This window comes from Geotrypetes seraphini, chromosome 3, assembly GCF_902459505.1.
Source record: "Geotrypetes seraphini chromosome 3, aGeoSer1.1, whole genome shotgun sequence".
Taxonomy (NCBI): domain Eukaryota; kingdom Metazoa; phylum Chordata; class Amphibia; order Gymnophiona; family Dermophiidae; genus Geotrypetes; species Geotrypetes seraphini.
Genome location: NC_047086.1, coordinates 24,687,982 through 24,700,251, shown reverse-complemented (window position 1 = coordinate 24,700,251; position 12,270 = coordinate 24,687,982).

The window sequence follows — 12,270 nt, the reverse complement described above, 5'->3', positions numbered from 1 at the left end:
TTTGCAAGCAGCTGTGATCCCCTGTTATGTCTGCTCCATAACTTCTATTATTCAGTGTGGTGCAGGCTTACCTGAGGCCTGTACCATTTTCAGATTGACAGGTGCCATTTTGAAAAATACCAGTGGTTGGTCAGAGGAGCACTTCTGTCCACTGGAAATATATGGATGAAGTAAGAGGCAGGTCCAGTGGAGACCATAAAAGATCTGTGAGGGTCCATTAGGGAGAAAGTTCAGGTAGCCAGAGTTTAAAAGAAATGTTGGCCAAAATAAAGCACTAAAGAAAAGACTAAAAAGATTACTTTTGGCATAAAAATATGAACATTCACATATACAGAAGGACAAGAAATCTACCTGAACCAGAAATGATTTTCAAGGGGGATGAGGCAGAAGAATTGAAAGAATTTTTGGTGAACCCGATAAGACGCACCAAGCCAAATTGACAAGTTAAAGCGTGATAAATCAACTGGACTGGATGGTATACATCCCAGAACTCAGAGAAAACCAAAAAAACTCTGTGGAGTGACGATGTTCCCAAATGGACTTTATTTGAAATTATCAAAGTTCCAAAGGTACACTGAAATCATCCACATAAGAGCCTTAAAGGACCTAGTCCGCTAGGGATACAGGACCCAACACGGTCCGCGTTTCGACAAAAAGTCTTCTTCAGGGGTCCCTGGGGGTCATATAAAGGTGAGTACTTGGGAAACAAATGCAAGCAGTGTCTCACTTCCGGTTCACCACACAATTGTTTCCCACGTAATCACCTTTATAGGACCCCCAGGGACCCCTGAAGAAGACTTTTTGTCGAAACGCGGACCGTGTTGGGTCCTGTATCCCTAGCGGACTAGGTCCTTTAAGGCTCTTATGTGGATGATTTACTTTTATGTGGATTGAAATTATTTTATGTGGATGATTTTAGTGTACCTTTGGAACTTTGATACTTTCAAATAAAGTCCATTTGGGAACATCGTCACTCCACAGAGTTTTTTTGGTTTTCTCTGGATTTTCTTCTTTGTGGATATTATGGGGTCAATTCCTTTTGTTTTATATATCCCAGAACTCAAACATGAAATTGCTGATCTGTTGTTAGTGATCTGTAACCTGTCACTAAAATCATCTGTAGTATCTGAAGATTAGAGGGTGGCCAATATTATGCCAATTTTTTAAAAAGGATTCCAGGAGATATCGAGGGAATTACAGACTGACCTTAGTGCTGGGCTATTTACCATGCTATCCGGTGACAGCAGGCAGATATTCTCAGATGTGGATGACGTCATCCACAGAGCCCTGTACGGACAGTGTTAAAAGTGAATGTCACTTTAAGTTTTAAGAAACTTCGCAACTGCCCACGCCGCGCATACATGAGTGCCATCCCACCCGACGCCGGCTTGTGGTACCTCAGTTCCATAAGCAAGCTAAGAAGCCAATCAGGGGAGGTGGGAAAGATGTGAGAATATCTGTCTGCTGTCCCCAGATAAGAACATAAGAACATAAGCATTGCCTCTGCTGGGTCAGACCAGGGGTCCATCGTGCCTGGCAGTCCGCTCCCGCGGCGGCCCCCCAGGTCCTTGACCTGAAAGTGTTCCCTACCTAACCTAAAATATCCATACCCTATTCGCTCAATGTCCTGTAAGGTAAACCTCTATCTGTACCCTGTAATCCCCTTCGCTTCCAGGAAGTCATCCAGTCCCTTTTTGAACCCCAGAATTGTACTCTGTCTTATCACCTCTCCGGGAAGCGCGTTCCAGGTGTCCACCACCCTCTGAGTGAAGAAGAACTTCCTTGCATTCGTTATGAATCTGTCTCCTCTCAGTTTTTCTGGATGACCTCTTGTTTTAGTTGTCCCTGCTAGTCTAAAGAATCTGTCCCTCTCCACCTTCTCTATGCCTTTCATGATTTTATAAGTCTCTATCATGTCCCCTCTCAGTCTCCGCTTCTCCAGGGTAAAGAGCCCCAGCCTGTCTAACCGTTCGGCATATGAAAGGTTCTCCATACCCTTTATCATCCTCGTTGCCCTCCTCTGGACCCTCTCGAGTATTGCCATGTCCTTCTTGAGGTATGGCGACCAGTATTGGACGCAATATTCCAGATGTGGGCGCACCATTGCTCGATACAGTGGCAGGATAACTTCCTTCGTTCTGGTAGTGATACCTTTTTTGATAATGCCCAACATTCTGTTCGCTTTTCTTGAGGCCGCTGCACATTGCGCCGCCGGCTTCATTGTGTTATCCACCAATACCCCCAGATCTTTTTCTTGGCTGCCTTCCCCGAGTACCCTCCCTCCCATCGCGTAGCTGTACATGGAGTTCCCCTTCCCTATGTGCAAGACCTTACATTTCTCCACATTGAAGCTCATCTGCCATTTTTTTGCCCACTCACTCAGTTTGTTCAGGTCGCTCTGCAGTTCTTTGCATTCCTCAACAGTTCTGACCCTGCTGGAGAGTTTTGTGTCATCCGCGAACTTGATAACTTCGCACTTTGTCCCCGTTTCTAGATCATTAATAAATATATTGAACAGCAGTGGTCCCAGCACTGACCCTTGCGGAACACCACTTGTGACCCCTATCCAGTCAGAGTAGTGCCCCTTTACTCCTACCCTCTGTTTCCTGTCCGCCAGCCAATTTTTGATCCATCTGTGCACGTCCCCTTCCACCCCGTGACTCCACAGTTTCTTCAGTAAGCGTTCATGGGGCACCTTGTCGAAGGCTTTTTGGAAATCTAGATATATAATGTCTACTGGGTCTCCTTGGTCCAATTGCTTACTTATCCCCTCAAAGAACTGCAGTAGATTTGTCTGGCATGATCGGCCTTTACAGAAACCATGCTGGCTCGATCTCATCAGATTATTTTTTTCTATATGCTCATTGATACCTTCCCTGATCAGTGATTCGGCCATCTTCCCCGGAACAGAGGTTAGAGGTTAGGCTCACCGGTCTGTAGTTTCCCGGGTCGCCTCTCGATCCTTTTTTGAAGATTCGCTATCTTCCAGTCCTCCGGGATTACCCCTGTTCTCAAGGACAGGTTGCAAATATGCTGCAGTAGCTCTGCTGTTTCATCTCTGAGCTCTTTCAGTATTCTCGGGTGGATCCCATCTGGGCCCGGAGCTTTGTCCGTTCTTAATCTATCTATCTGCCTGAGAACGTCTTCGAGGCTTACCTCCATGCATGATAATTTCCCCTCTAGATCTCCCCCGAAGATTTTTTCCGGTTCTGGCACACTGGTTGTGTCCTCTATTGTAAAGACCGACGAGAAGAACAGTAAGTAGCTGTGCTTTATCCGAGGACAAGGCAGCATATTCTCACATGTGGGACTCCCTAGCTAAATATGATGGGATGGAGGGAGAGTTGGCCATTAGGAAGAAAATTAATTCTGTAATACTGCTTGGCCAAAACGACCATCTCATATAGAATAGGATTCTAGACAGTAGTGAGATGTGGATGTGTGAATTGAGGACCAAGTAGCTGCTTTGCAAATTTCATCAATGGGAGTGGAACATAAGAAAGCTACCGATGCTACCATAGCTCTGACTTTGGGTGCTGTAACACGTCCTTCGAGCTCCAGCCCAGCCTGAGCATAGCAGGACATATAGGCTACTAGCCATGTGGAAATAATTCTCTTGGTTACAGGCTTGCCCAATCTGTTAGCATCAAAGGAGATGAACAATTGAGGCAAAGTCCGGTATGGCTTAGTCCTTTGTATGTAGTAAGCCAAGGCACGCTTACAGTGCAACATGTGAAGAGCTGTTTCTCCAGGATGGGAATGAGGCTTTGGGAAGAAAACTGGAAGCACGATTGATTGAGGTGAAATTCCGTGACTATTTTGGGAGAAATTTAGGATGGGGGTGAAGTATCACCTTATCATGATGAAATACTGAGAACAGCGAGTCTGAAACCAATGCATGGAGTTCACTGACCTGACGGGCAGAAGTGAGAGAGATCAAGAAAAACACTTTCCAAGTGAGAAACTTAAGATGAGTAGAAGTATTTGGTTCATATGGGGGTTTCATCAAAGTGGCCAGGACTACATTAAAGATCCCAGAAAACTGGAGGCGGCTTGAGTGGAGGTTTGGAATTAAAAAGTCCCTTCATAAACCTGGGAACAAGAGGATGAGAGGTCAGAGATTTATTCTTGATAGGAACATGGAAAGCACTGATGGCACTGATGTGATCTCTGACCAAAGTGGGTTTTAGTCCACAATTGGATAGATGAAGAAGATAATCCAATACCGAGGATTGAGAAGAAGATAGAGCATCTTGGTGATGGAGAGTACACCATGTCTTGAAGTGTGTTCACTTCTGTTGATAGCATTGCGGAGTAGAAGGCAGTCTGGAAGCAACTAAAATGGAATGTACTGCGACAGAGAGATTAGAATCTGCTGAAGTCAGGCTGAGAAGAACCAAGCTTTTAGGTGTAGAGATTGAAGGTTGGGATGTAAAAGAGACCCTTGATTCTGAGTGAGCAGAGACGATGTGCAAGGGAATTAGATCCCTGGCACTTAGCTGAAGTAGAAGGGAGAACCAAGATTGCCTGAGCCACCGAGGAGCTATCAGGATCATGGTGGCTGACTTGTGCTTGAGTTTGACCAACGTCTTGAGAATGAGAGGGATTGGTGGCAATGCATAAAGGAACATGTCTGTCCAATCCAGAAGAAAGGCATCTGCTTCCAGACGTTGAGGAGAATACTGCCTGGAACAGAATTGAGGCAATTTGTGATTGTGGGGAGAAGCAAACAGATCTATGTGAGGAGTCCCCCCATAGTGAGAAAAAGTGGCGTAATACTTTAAAGTTGAGAGTCCACACGTGCGGTTGAAGAAATCTGCTGGGACCCTTGAACACATATGGCTTTGAGAAATATAGGGCAAATTCTATAAGAAGCGCCCATAAGTTAGGTGCCGATGTAGGCACTGTTCAGCGTGATTCAAGTACAATTGGGTGCTGTTCTAGCCCAGAGCTCTAATGAAAGATTAATCACCTTTACATCCTGAGGCAGCTTATTAGAAGCGAAACGCTGGCCATCGTCGATGTGTGGTGTGCTTTTTCTATTGAAATACATACTGCTCCACTGTGATCATTTGAGCACTAGTTGCCATTAGATATTTAGTTTCCCGGTGGACTATTGGCAAATTGGACACCCCTTTGCATTGCACATGGCTTTTTCTTAGTGAAATATTACACGATGAGGTGTTTTTATGCCGGTGATTTAAAGTTTACCCCGTTGAGTCTCCCCCTGTTTACAACTTTAATAGTTGGTTCGGTGGAGAAGGGGATCTGAGGCTTTTTCCTACCTCGAGGTAATTTTCACAGTAATAGCCTTTAAGTTGTGTGCTCGGTGGTTTCCGTCTACCATATCCCCAGTGAATACAGAAGTGTCTTCTACATAGCCCCGTGTGTGTCACATGGTTTATGTGTTTGCTGTGCTGTAAATGTTTTGAGAGTATGGTTTGTATAGAAACATGACAGCAGATAAAGGCCAAATGGCCCATCTAGTCTGCCCATCCACGGTAACACTTATCTCTTCCTCTCTCTAAGAGATCCCAGGTGCCTATCCCAGGCATCTTCTTGAATTCAGATACAGTTTCTGTTTCCACCACATCTTCCGGGAGACTGTTCCACGCATCTACCACCCTTTCTGTAAAAAAGTATTTCCTCAGATTACTCCTGAGCCTGTCACCTCTTAACTTCATCCTATGCCCTCTCATTCCAGAGCTTCCTTTCAAACGAAAGAGAATCGCCTCATGCACATTTATGCCAAGTGTGATAACACTAAATTCTATAAGATATATTTACTCTGATCCTACTCAGTTTGAAAGATTATTGATTGAAAAAGAAGCATCTGTTGAGGGCTAATGAAAGTGGAAATACAAAAAAAAAAGAAAAAGAAAATTGCGGGTTTCATCTGTTTTAATTCAATTTCATGTATAATATTTCAGTTGCTTCTTTCCATTGATGTGGTCTATGATTTCTTTGTATTTCATTTGTATGAAATATGTGTAAGTATAAATGCATAATTAAAAAACATAATGGAAATCTTTTTTATGTCCAAAAACTCTTCAACTTATCAGGCTAAAAAAAAAAGAGACATATTTAACTCAAAATATTTGATCAAACATCTACGCAGAAGCTCCCAAATCTCTGACTGGCTGTCTATAAGATATATATATATATATATATATATATATTTTAAAGCTCTTCTCCTCTCTTGGGTTTGTTTCATCATCTCTGATAGATCCACATCTTCTGATCATATAATAACTCCTTAGATCCTCAAAAGTATAATCTCATTAAGGTATTTAAATCTCACCACACAGAGTAGCTTCTTCTAAAACTTCACATACAGATGTTTCAAAGAAGGCAGTTAAATTATTTAAATCAGGTGTTATTCCTAGATTATTTCCTTGGATTTCTATTTGTCCTTCATTATTTTCTTCCCTATTTGTGGGTGTCCCTTTTTGATGTTTGCTTGCTTTTTGAAAGAAAAAGGCAAATAGTAAAGTCTGTTCACTGGAAGAATTTGATCAGAGGTATACCTCAAAATTGCAGCCTTAAAGGCATCACCAGGGGTCAAACCCAGAAATTTAGGACAATTCAATAGGTGCAAATTTAAACTTTGGTTAAAGTTCTGAAAATATTCCAGCTCTTTATGAATCACCAAATTATTATTCTCCACATTTTTAGTTAAAATGTCAATTTTACTCACATGAAATGATAATTCAGTAGTTGTCTTGGACAAAGAAGCTTCCATTCTCGTCAACATTCTCGTTAACACCGTCAAGGGTTACTCCACTAGGAACTTCAGCTGATCTAATGCCACCATCATGTGGGGCCTCCAGCACAGCTGGTCATTAAACGGGGAGTTCCCTCTTGCAGTTCAGTGCCAAAGCCTTCCATAGTCACCGCTCGTGCTACTTCACCCTTTCCTTCTGCCGAGCAGTAGATAGGAGGGGACAATGTTTCTAGGCCCATATATATTATAGTACAAAAGAAACATCTTAATAGGCATCAAATGGGATAGGTATGATATAAAGATATAAAAGATAGGACAAAAGCATTGAGATAAATAGAATTGGGTGTCCAAACAAAGTAAATTGCATATACAGTTGTATAAAGTATGCTTCAGAAGGATGCAGCAAGATAGTCCTAATGCAATGTGAGTGACTGGCTGGTCAGTCAACACAGCTTTTACAGGCTTAGGAGAAGAGCCAGACTTTCACCACCTTCCTGAAGTAGAGGTAGTCTTTAGTTAGGCAAAGCCACTCAGGGTTTCAGTTGCAGAATGTAGGGTCTACTCCTGAGAAGGCCTGTTGGCAGGTGTCATGTTGAGTGATTTCTTTTGATGAGTAGAGTAAGAGATACTGTTTGGGAGGACCTTGGAGTTCTCTAAGGAGTGTAGAGGGCTAATGTTTTCTTTAGGTACTCTGGATCACTTCTTTTGAGGACTTTGAAGATCAGTGACAGAGGTTTAACTTTGGCCCCTTAAGAACATAAGAACATAAGTAGTGCCTCTGCTGGGTCAGACCACAGGTCCATCACACCCAGCAGTCCGCTCCCGCGGCGGCCCAACAGGTCATGACCTGTCTGAATCACCCCTTGGTTTCTCATCGAAGTCCTATCTTCCCATCAAATTCTTGACCCTTTGTCCCCGCACCCCTTTCAGTACCCTATGATCCCTTTGTCCCTCAGGAATCTGTCCAATCCCTGTTTGAATCCCTGTACTGTATTCTGCCTGATCACTTCCTCCAGGAGCGCATTCCATGTGTCCATGATCCTTTGGGTGAAGAAAAACTTCCTTGCATTTGTCTTGAACCTATCCCCCTTCAGTTTCTCCGAGTGCCCCCTCGTACCCGTTGTCCCTCTCAGTCTGAAGAACCTGTCCCTATTCACCCTCTCTATGCCTCTCAGGATTTTGAAGGTCTCTATCATATCTCCCCTGAGCCTCCTCTTTTCCAGAGAGAAGAGACCCAGCTTATCCAGCCTCTCAGCGTATGGGCAGTTTTCCAGCCCTCTTACCAGCTTCGTTGCTCTTCTTTGGACTCTCTCAAGTACCGCCATGTCCTTCTTGAGGTGCGGCGACCAATACTGAACGCAGTATTCCAGATGCGGGCGCACCATCGCCCGACATAGTGGCATGATGACTTCCCGCGTCCTGGTTGTGATACCCTTCTTTATGATGCCCAGCATCCTGTTGGCTTTTTTCGCCGCTGCTGCACACTGTGCGGATGGCTTCATTGATGCATCCACTAGCACACCCAAGTCTCTCTCAAGTCCGCTGTCTCTCAGCAGTGCCCCCCCCATTTTGTAGTTGAACAACGGGTTCTTATTTCCTATATGCATGACCTTGCATTTCTCAACGTTAAAGAGCATTTGCCATTTGTTTGCCCAGTCTTCCAGCTTGTCCAGGTCCCTTTGCAGGTCCTCACACTCCTCCCTGGTCCTAACTCTTCCGCAGAGTTTGGTATCGTCCGCAAATTTTATAACCTCGCATTTTGCCTCCGTTTCCAGGTCATTGATAAATATGTTGAAGAGTAGCGGCCCTAGCACCGATCCCTGCGGCACACCGCTCGTGACTCCCCGCCAGTCTGAATATTGGCCCTTCACTCCGACCCTCTGCAGTCTACCTGACAGCCAGTGCTTGATCCATCTGTGTACATCCCCGCCCACCCCGTGGTTCCACAGCTTCTTAAGCAGCCTTTCATGTGGCACCTTATCAAAAGCCTTTTGAAAATCGAGGTAAATGATGTCCATGGGTTCCCCTTTGTCCACCTGACTGCTTATTCCCTCAAAGAAGTACAGTAGGTTCGTAAGGCATGACCTTCCCTTACAGAATCCGTGCTGGCTTGTTCGCAGTAAGTAATTTTTCTCGATGTGTTCGCAAATGTTGTCCTTGATCATCGCTTCCACCATCTTCCCTATAACTGAGGTCAGGCTCACCGGCCTGTAGTTCCCGGGGTCACCCCTCGATCCCTTCTTAAAGATAGGTGTGACATTCGCCAGTTTCCAGTCCTCTGGCACCTCTCCTGTTCTCAGGGATAGGTTGCAAACATGCTGGATTGTGCCCGCTATTTCCTGTCTTAGTTCCTTTAAAACCCTTGGGTGGATCCCGTCCGGTCCCGGTGATTTGCCGCTTCTTAGCCTGTCTATCTGTTTGAGGACATCCTCCTGACTTACCTCTATATGCTCCAATTTTTCGGCCTGTTCCCCCCTCATGAGCTCCTTTGAGTCCGGTATATTGGATGTGTCTTCGCACGTGAAGACCGACGAGAAGAACGCGTTCAACCTCTCAGCTACCTCTTTGTCCTCCTTAATCACTCCTTTCCTATCCCCATCATCCAACGGCCCCACCTCCTCTCTCGCTGGTTGCTTCCCCTTTACGTAACTGAAGAATGACTTGAAGTTTTTCGCCTCCCTGGCCAGCCCCTCCTCGTATTCCCTTTTTGCTTTTCTAACCTCTCGGTGACATTCCTTTTGGCAATTCCTGTGCTTCTGGTGATTTTCCTCCGTTGGGTCCTTTTTCCATCTCCGGAAGGACACTTTCTTGTCACTTATTGCCCTCTTTACTTCAGTTGTCATCCAAACCGGGCTTTTTGACCGCTTGTTCTTACAGCCTTTCCTGAAACTGGGGATGTACAGGTTTTGTGCTTCCTGCAGGGTGTCCCTGAATAGGGTCCAGGCGCTTCCTACAGTCTCCATCCTAAAGCTGTTCTTGAGCTTCCTCCCCACCATTTCCCTCATGGCAACATAGTTCCCTTTCCTGAAGTTGAGCGCAGTCGATGCGGTCCTCTTCACTATGGGTGTCCCTCTTTCTAATGTGAATCTGATTGCGTTGTGATCACTGATGCCTAGTGGTCCTCCCACTTCTACCCCTCTTGCAGGCCCCCCTAATCCGTTAAGGATGAGGTCAAGAGTAGTTCCCCCTCGCGTCGGTTCTTTGACTAGTTGTTCCATGAAGCAGTCCTTCACAGCTTCTACGAATTCCGTTTCCCTGGTGCAGTTGGAGTGACCCGTACTCCAGTCTATCCCCGGGTAGTTGAAGTTCCCCATCACTGTTACATTTCCAGTACTGCATTCCTGCTTCAGTTCCGCTTCCAAGTCGTGTCCAACTGCATCCGGCGTACCAGGTGGACGATAATGCAGCCCCAGTTTTATGTCTGCACCTTTGGTTCCCGGCAGTTTGACCCATAGTGATTCCAGCCCATCTGCCTTTGTCGCCGTATCCATCCTGACCGAGTAGATAGAGTCCTTTATGTATAGTGCTATGCCTCCCCCCTTCTTGTGGGTCCTGTCCCTCCTGTAGAGCTTGTACCCTGGCAGCGCCACGTCCCATTTATTGTCCTCTGTCCACCAAGTTTCCGTAATTCCAATTACATCCAGGTCCTCCCCTTTGGCCTTGACTTCCAGTTCACCCATCTTGGCCCTGAGGCTTCTTGCATTCGTGTATAAGCACTGTAGGTCCCGGCGTTTGTCCCCCACCTCTGCTTTTACCTGGACCTCCTTCCCTTGAGTTTCGGGCTGTTCACCCGTTAACTGTGCCTCTGTTTTACCCTCATCCTTTACCCTCGCAAATTTCTGCCTCCTCGTGTCCCCTCCACCCCCCTTCCCCGCTTTTCCTCAGAAATTTCCTGCCCTGCCAGCCCCCTCCCATGTTCTTGTCCCCTGGGCCTTGGTTTGATCCCTCTTGCCTTGTGGCTCCTCCTTATTGCCTTCTGCTTGCATTTTGGTTCCACCCCGCCCCCCTGAATCCCCCTGCCACTTAAGTCCCTCACAGCAAGTTGCTGTTACCTGGTGCTTCCCTCGCTGTCTGATCTCAAGCTCCATCGGTTCCCCGTCCTCTTCCCTGTAGTAGTCTTCCCGTTCAGCATCCTTTCTGGATACCGTTGTCCGAAGCGTCATCAGGTCTGCTGTCGGCTTTCCCCCTCTCCTTAGTTTAAAGCCCTCTCGATCTCCTTCTTCATGTTGGTTGCCAGTATTCTTGTTCCCACCGTGCTCAGGTGCAGGCCGTCCCGCCTGTAGAGCTTGCTCTTTCCCCAGAAGGACGACCAGTTCCTCACAAAGTGGAAGCCCTCATCTTCGCACCATTTTCTCAGCCACGCATTTACATCCTGGAGCTCGGCCTGCCTCCTTGCATCTGCCCTCGGGACCGGCAGGATCTCCGAGAAGGCTATCCTCTGTGTCCTCCATTTCAGCTTCCTTCCCAGGACCCTGAACTGGTCCGTTAGCGCAGGCATGCTGAAGTTCCTCCGGCTCACATCATTTGTTCCGACGTGGATAATTACTGCTGTCTCCTCTGTTTCGGCTCCGTCCAGGATCCTCTCGATTCTGTCGGCGATGTCCTTTGTCTTGGCCCCTGGGAGACATGTCACTAGCCGGTCCTCTCTACCTCCGGCCACATGACTGTCCACCTCCCTCAGTACCCCTTAGGGTACTTATTATCCAGTACAGTTTTGGCAGGTAAATGTGATGTGGTTGCACCACTATGTATGTATGTATGTATGAATTTTTGTGTTTTATCCCTTAGGAACAGTAAACTAGAAAAACTCAGGTGGTTGCCAATTAATTAAATCAAATATATAAACCACCAGTAACTAAAATAAAGGATTTTATTAATAAGGGAACAAGCCTCAGATCATGGAGTTACACTAATGTGACCATTTATTTTTTTCATCAAAAGGGGACATCCATTAATTGTCAATCACTCCCCCAATCCCTCCCTAGGAGCAGGAAAAATTCCTATCAAAAACGGGGAGTTTATTTCCTCTCATGATCACTCAGTTTTTTAGACCACTGATTACAAGGCACAATGGGCAAAAACCAAGAGTTGACATACCAAGAAGAGGATGATAAGAAGATTGTAGCACAGGAAAAGAATATGCAGACAAAAAAATACCAGGACTTAAATTGCATGTATACTAATGCAAGGAGCCTAAGAAATAAAATAGGAGAATTAGAAGTCATGGCCAAAAAAGACAACCTAGACATCATTGGGGTCTCTGAAACATGTGGAATGAAGAAAACAAATGGGACATAGCACTGCTGGGGTACAAACTCTATCGCGAAGACAGGTCAGGTCAAAAAGGAGGAAGAATAGCCCTATACATAAAAGAAAACATACACTCGACCAGAGTGGACACAATGGCAACAAACAACAAATTGGAATCACTAAGGGTTAAAATACCGGGAAGGAAAGGGCCTGAGATGGGCCTGTACTATTGTCCACCTGGGCAAACTGAAGTAACCGATGAAGAAATGAAAGCCGAGATGAAGCGAGAATGCAAA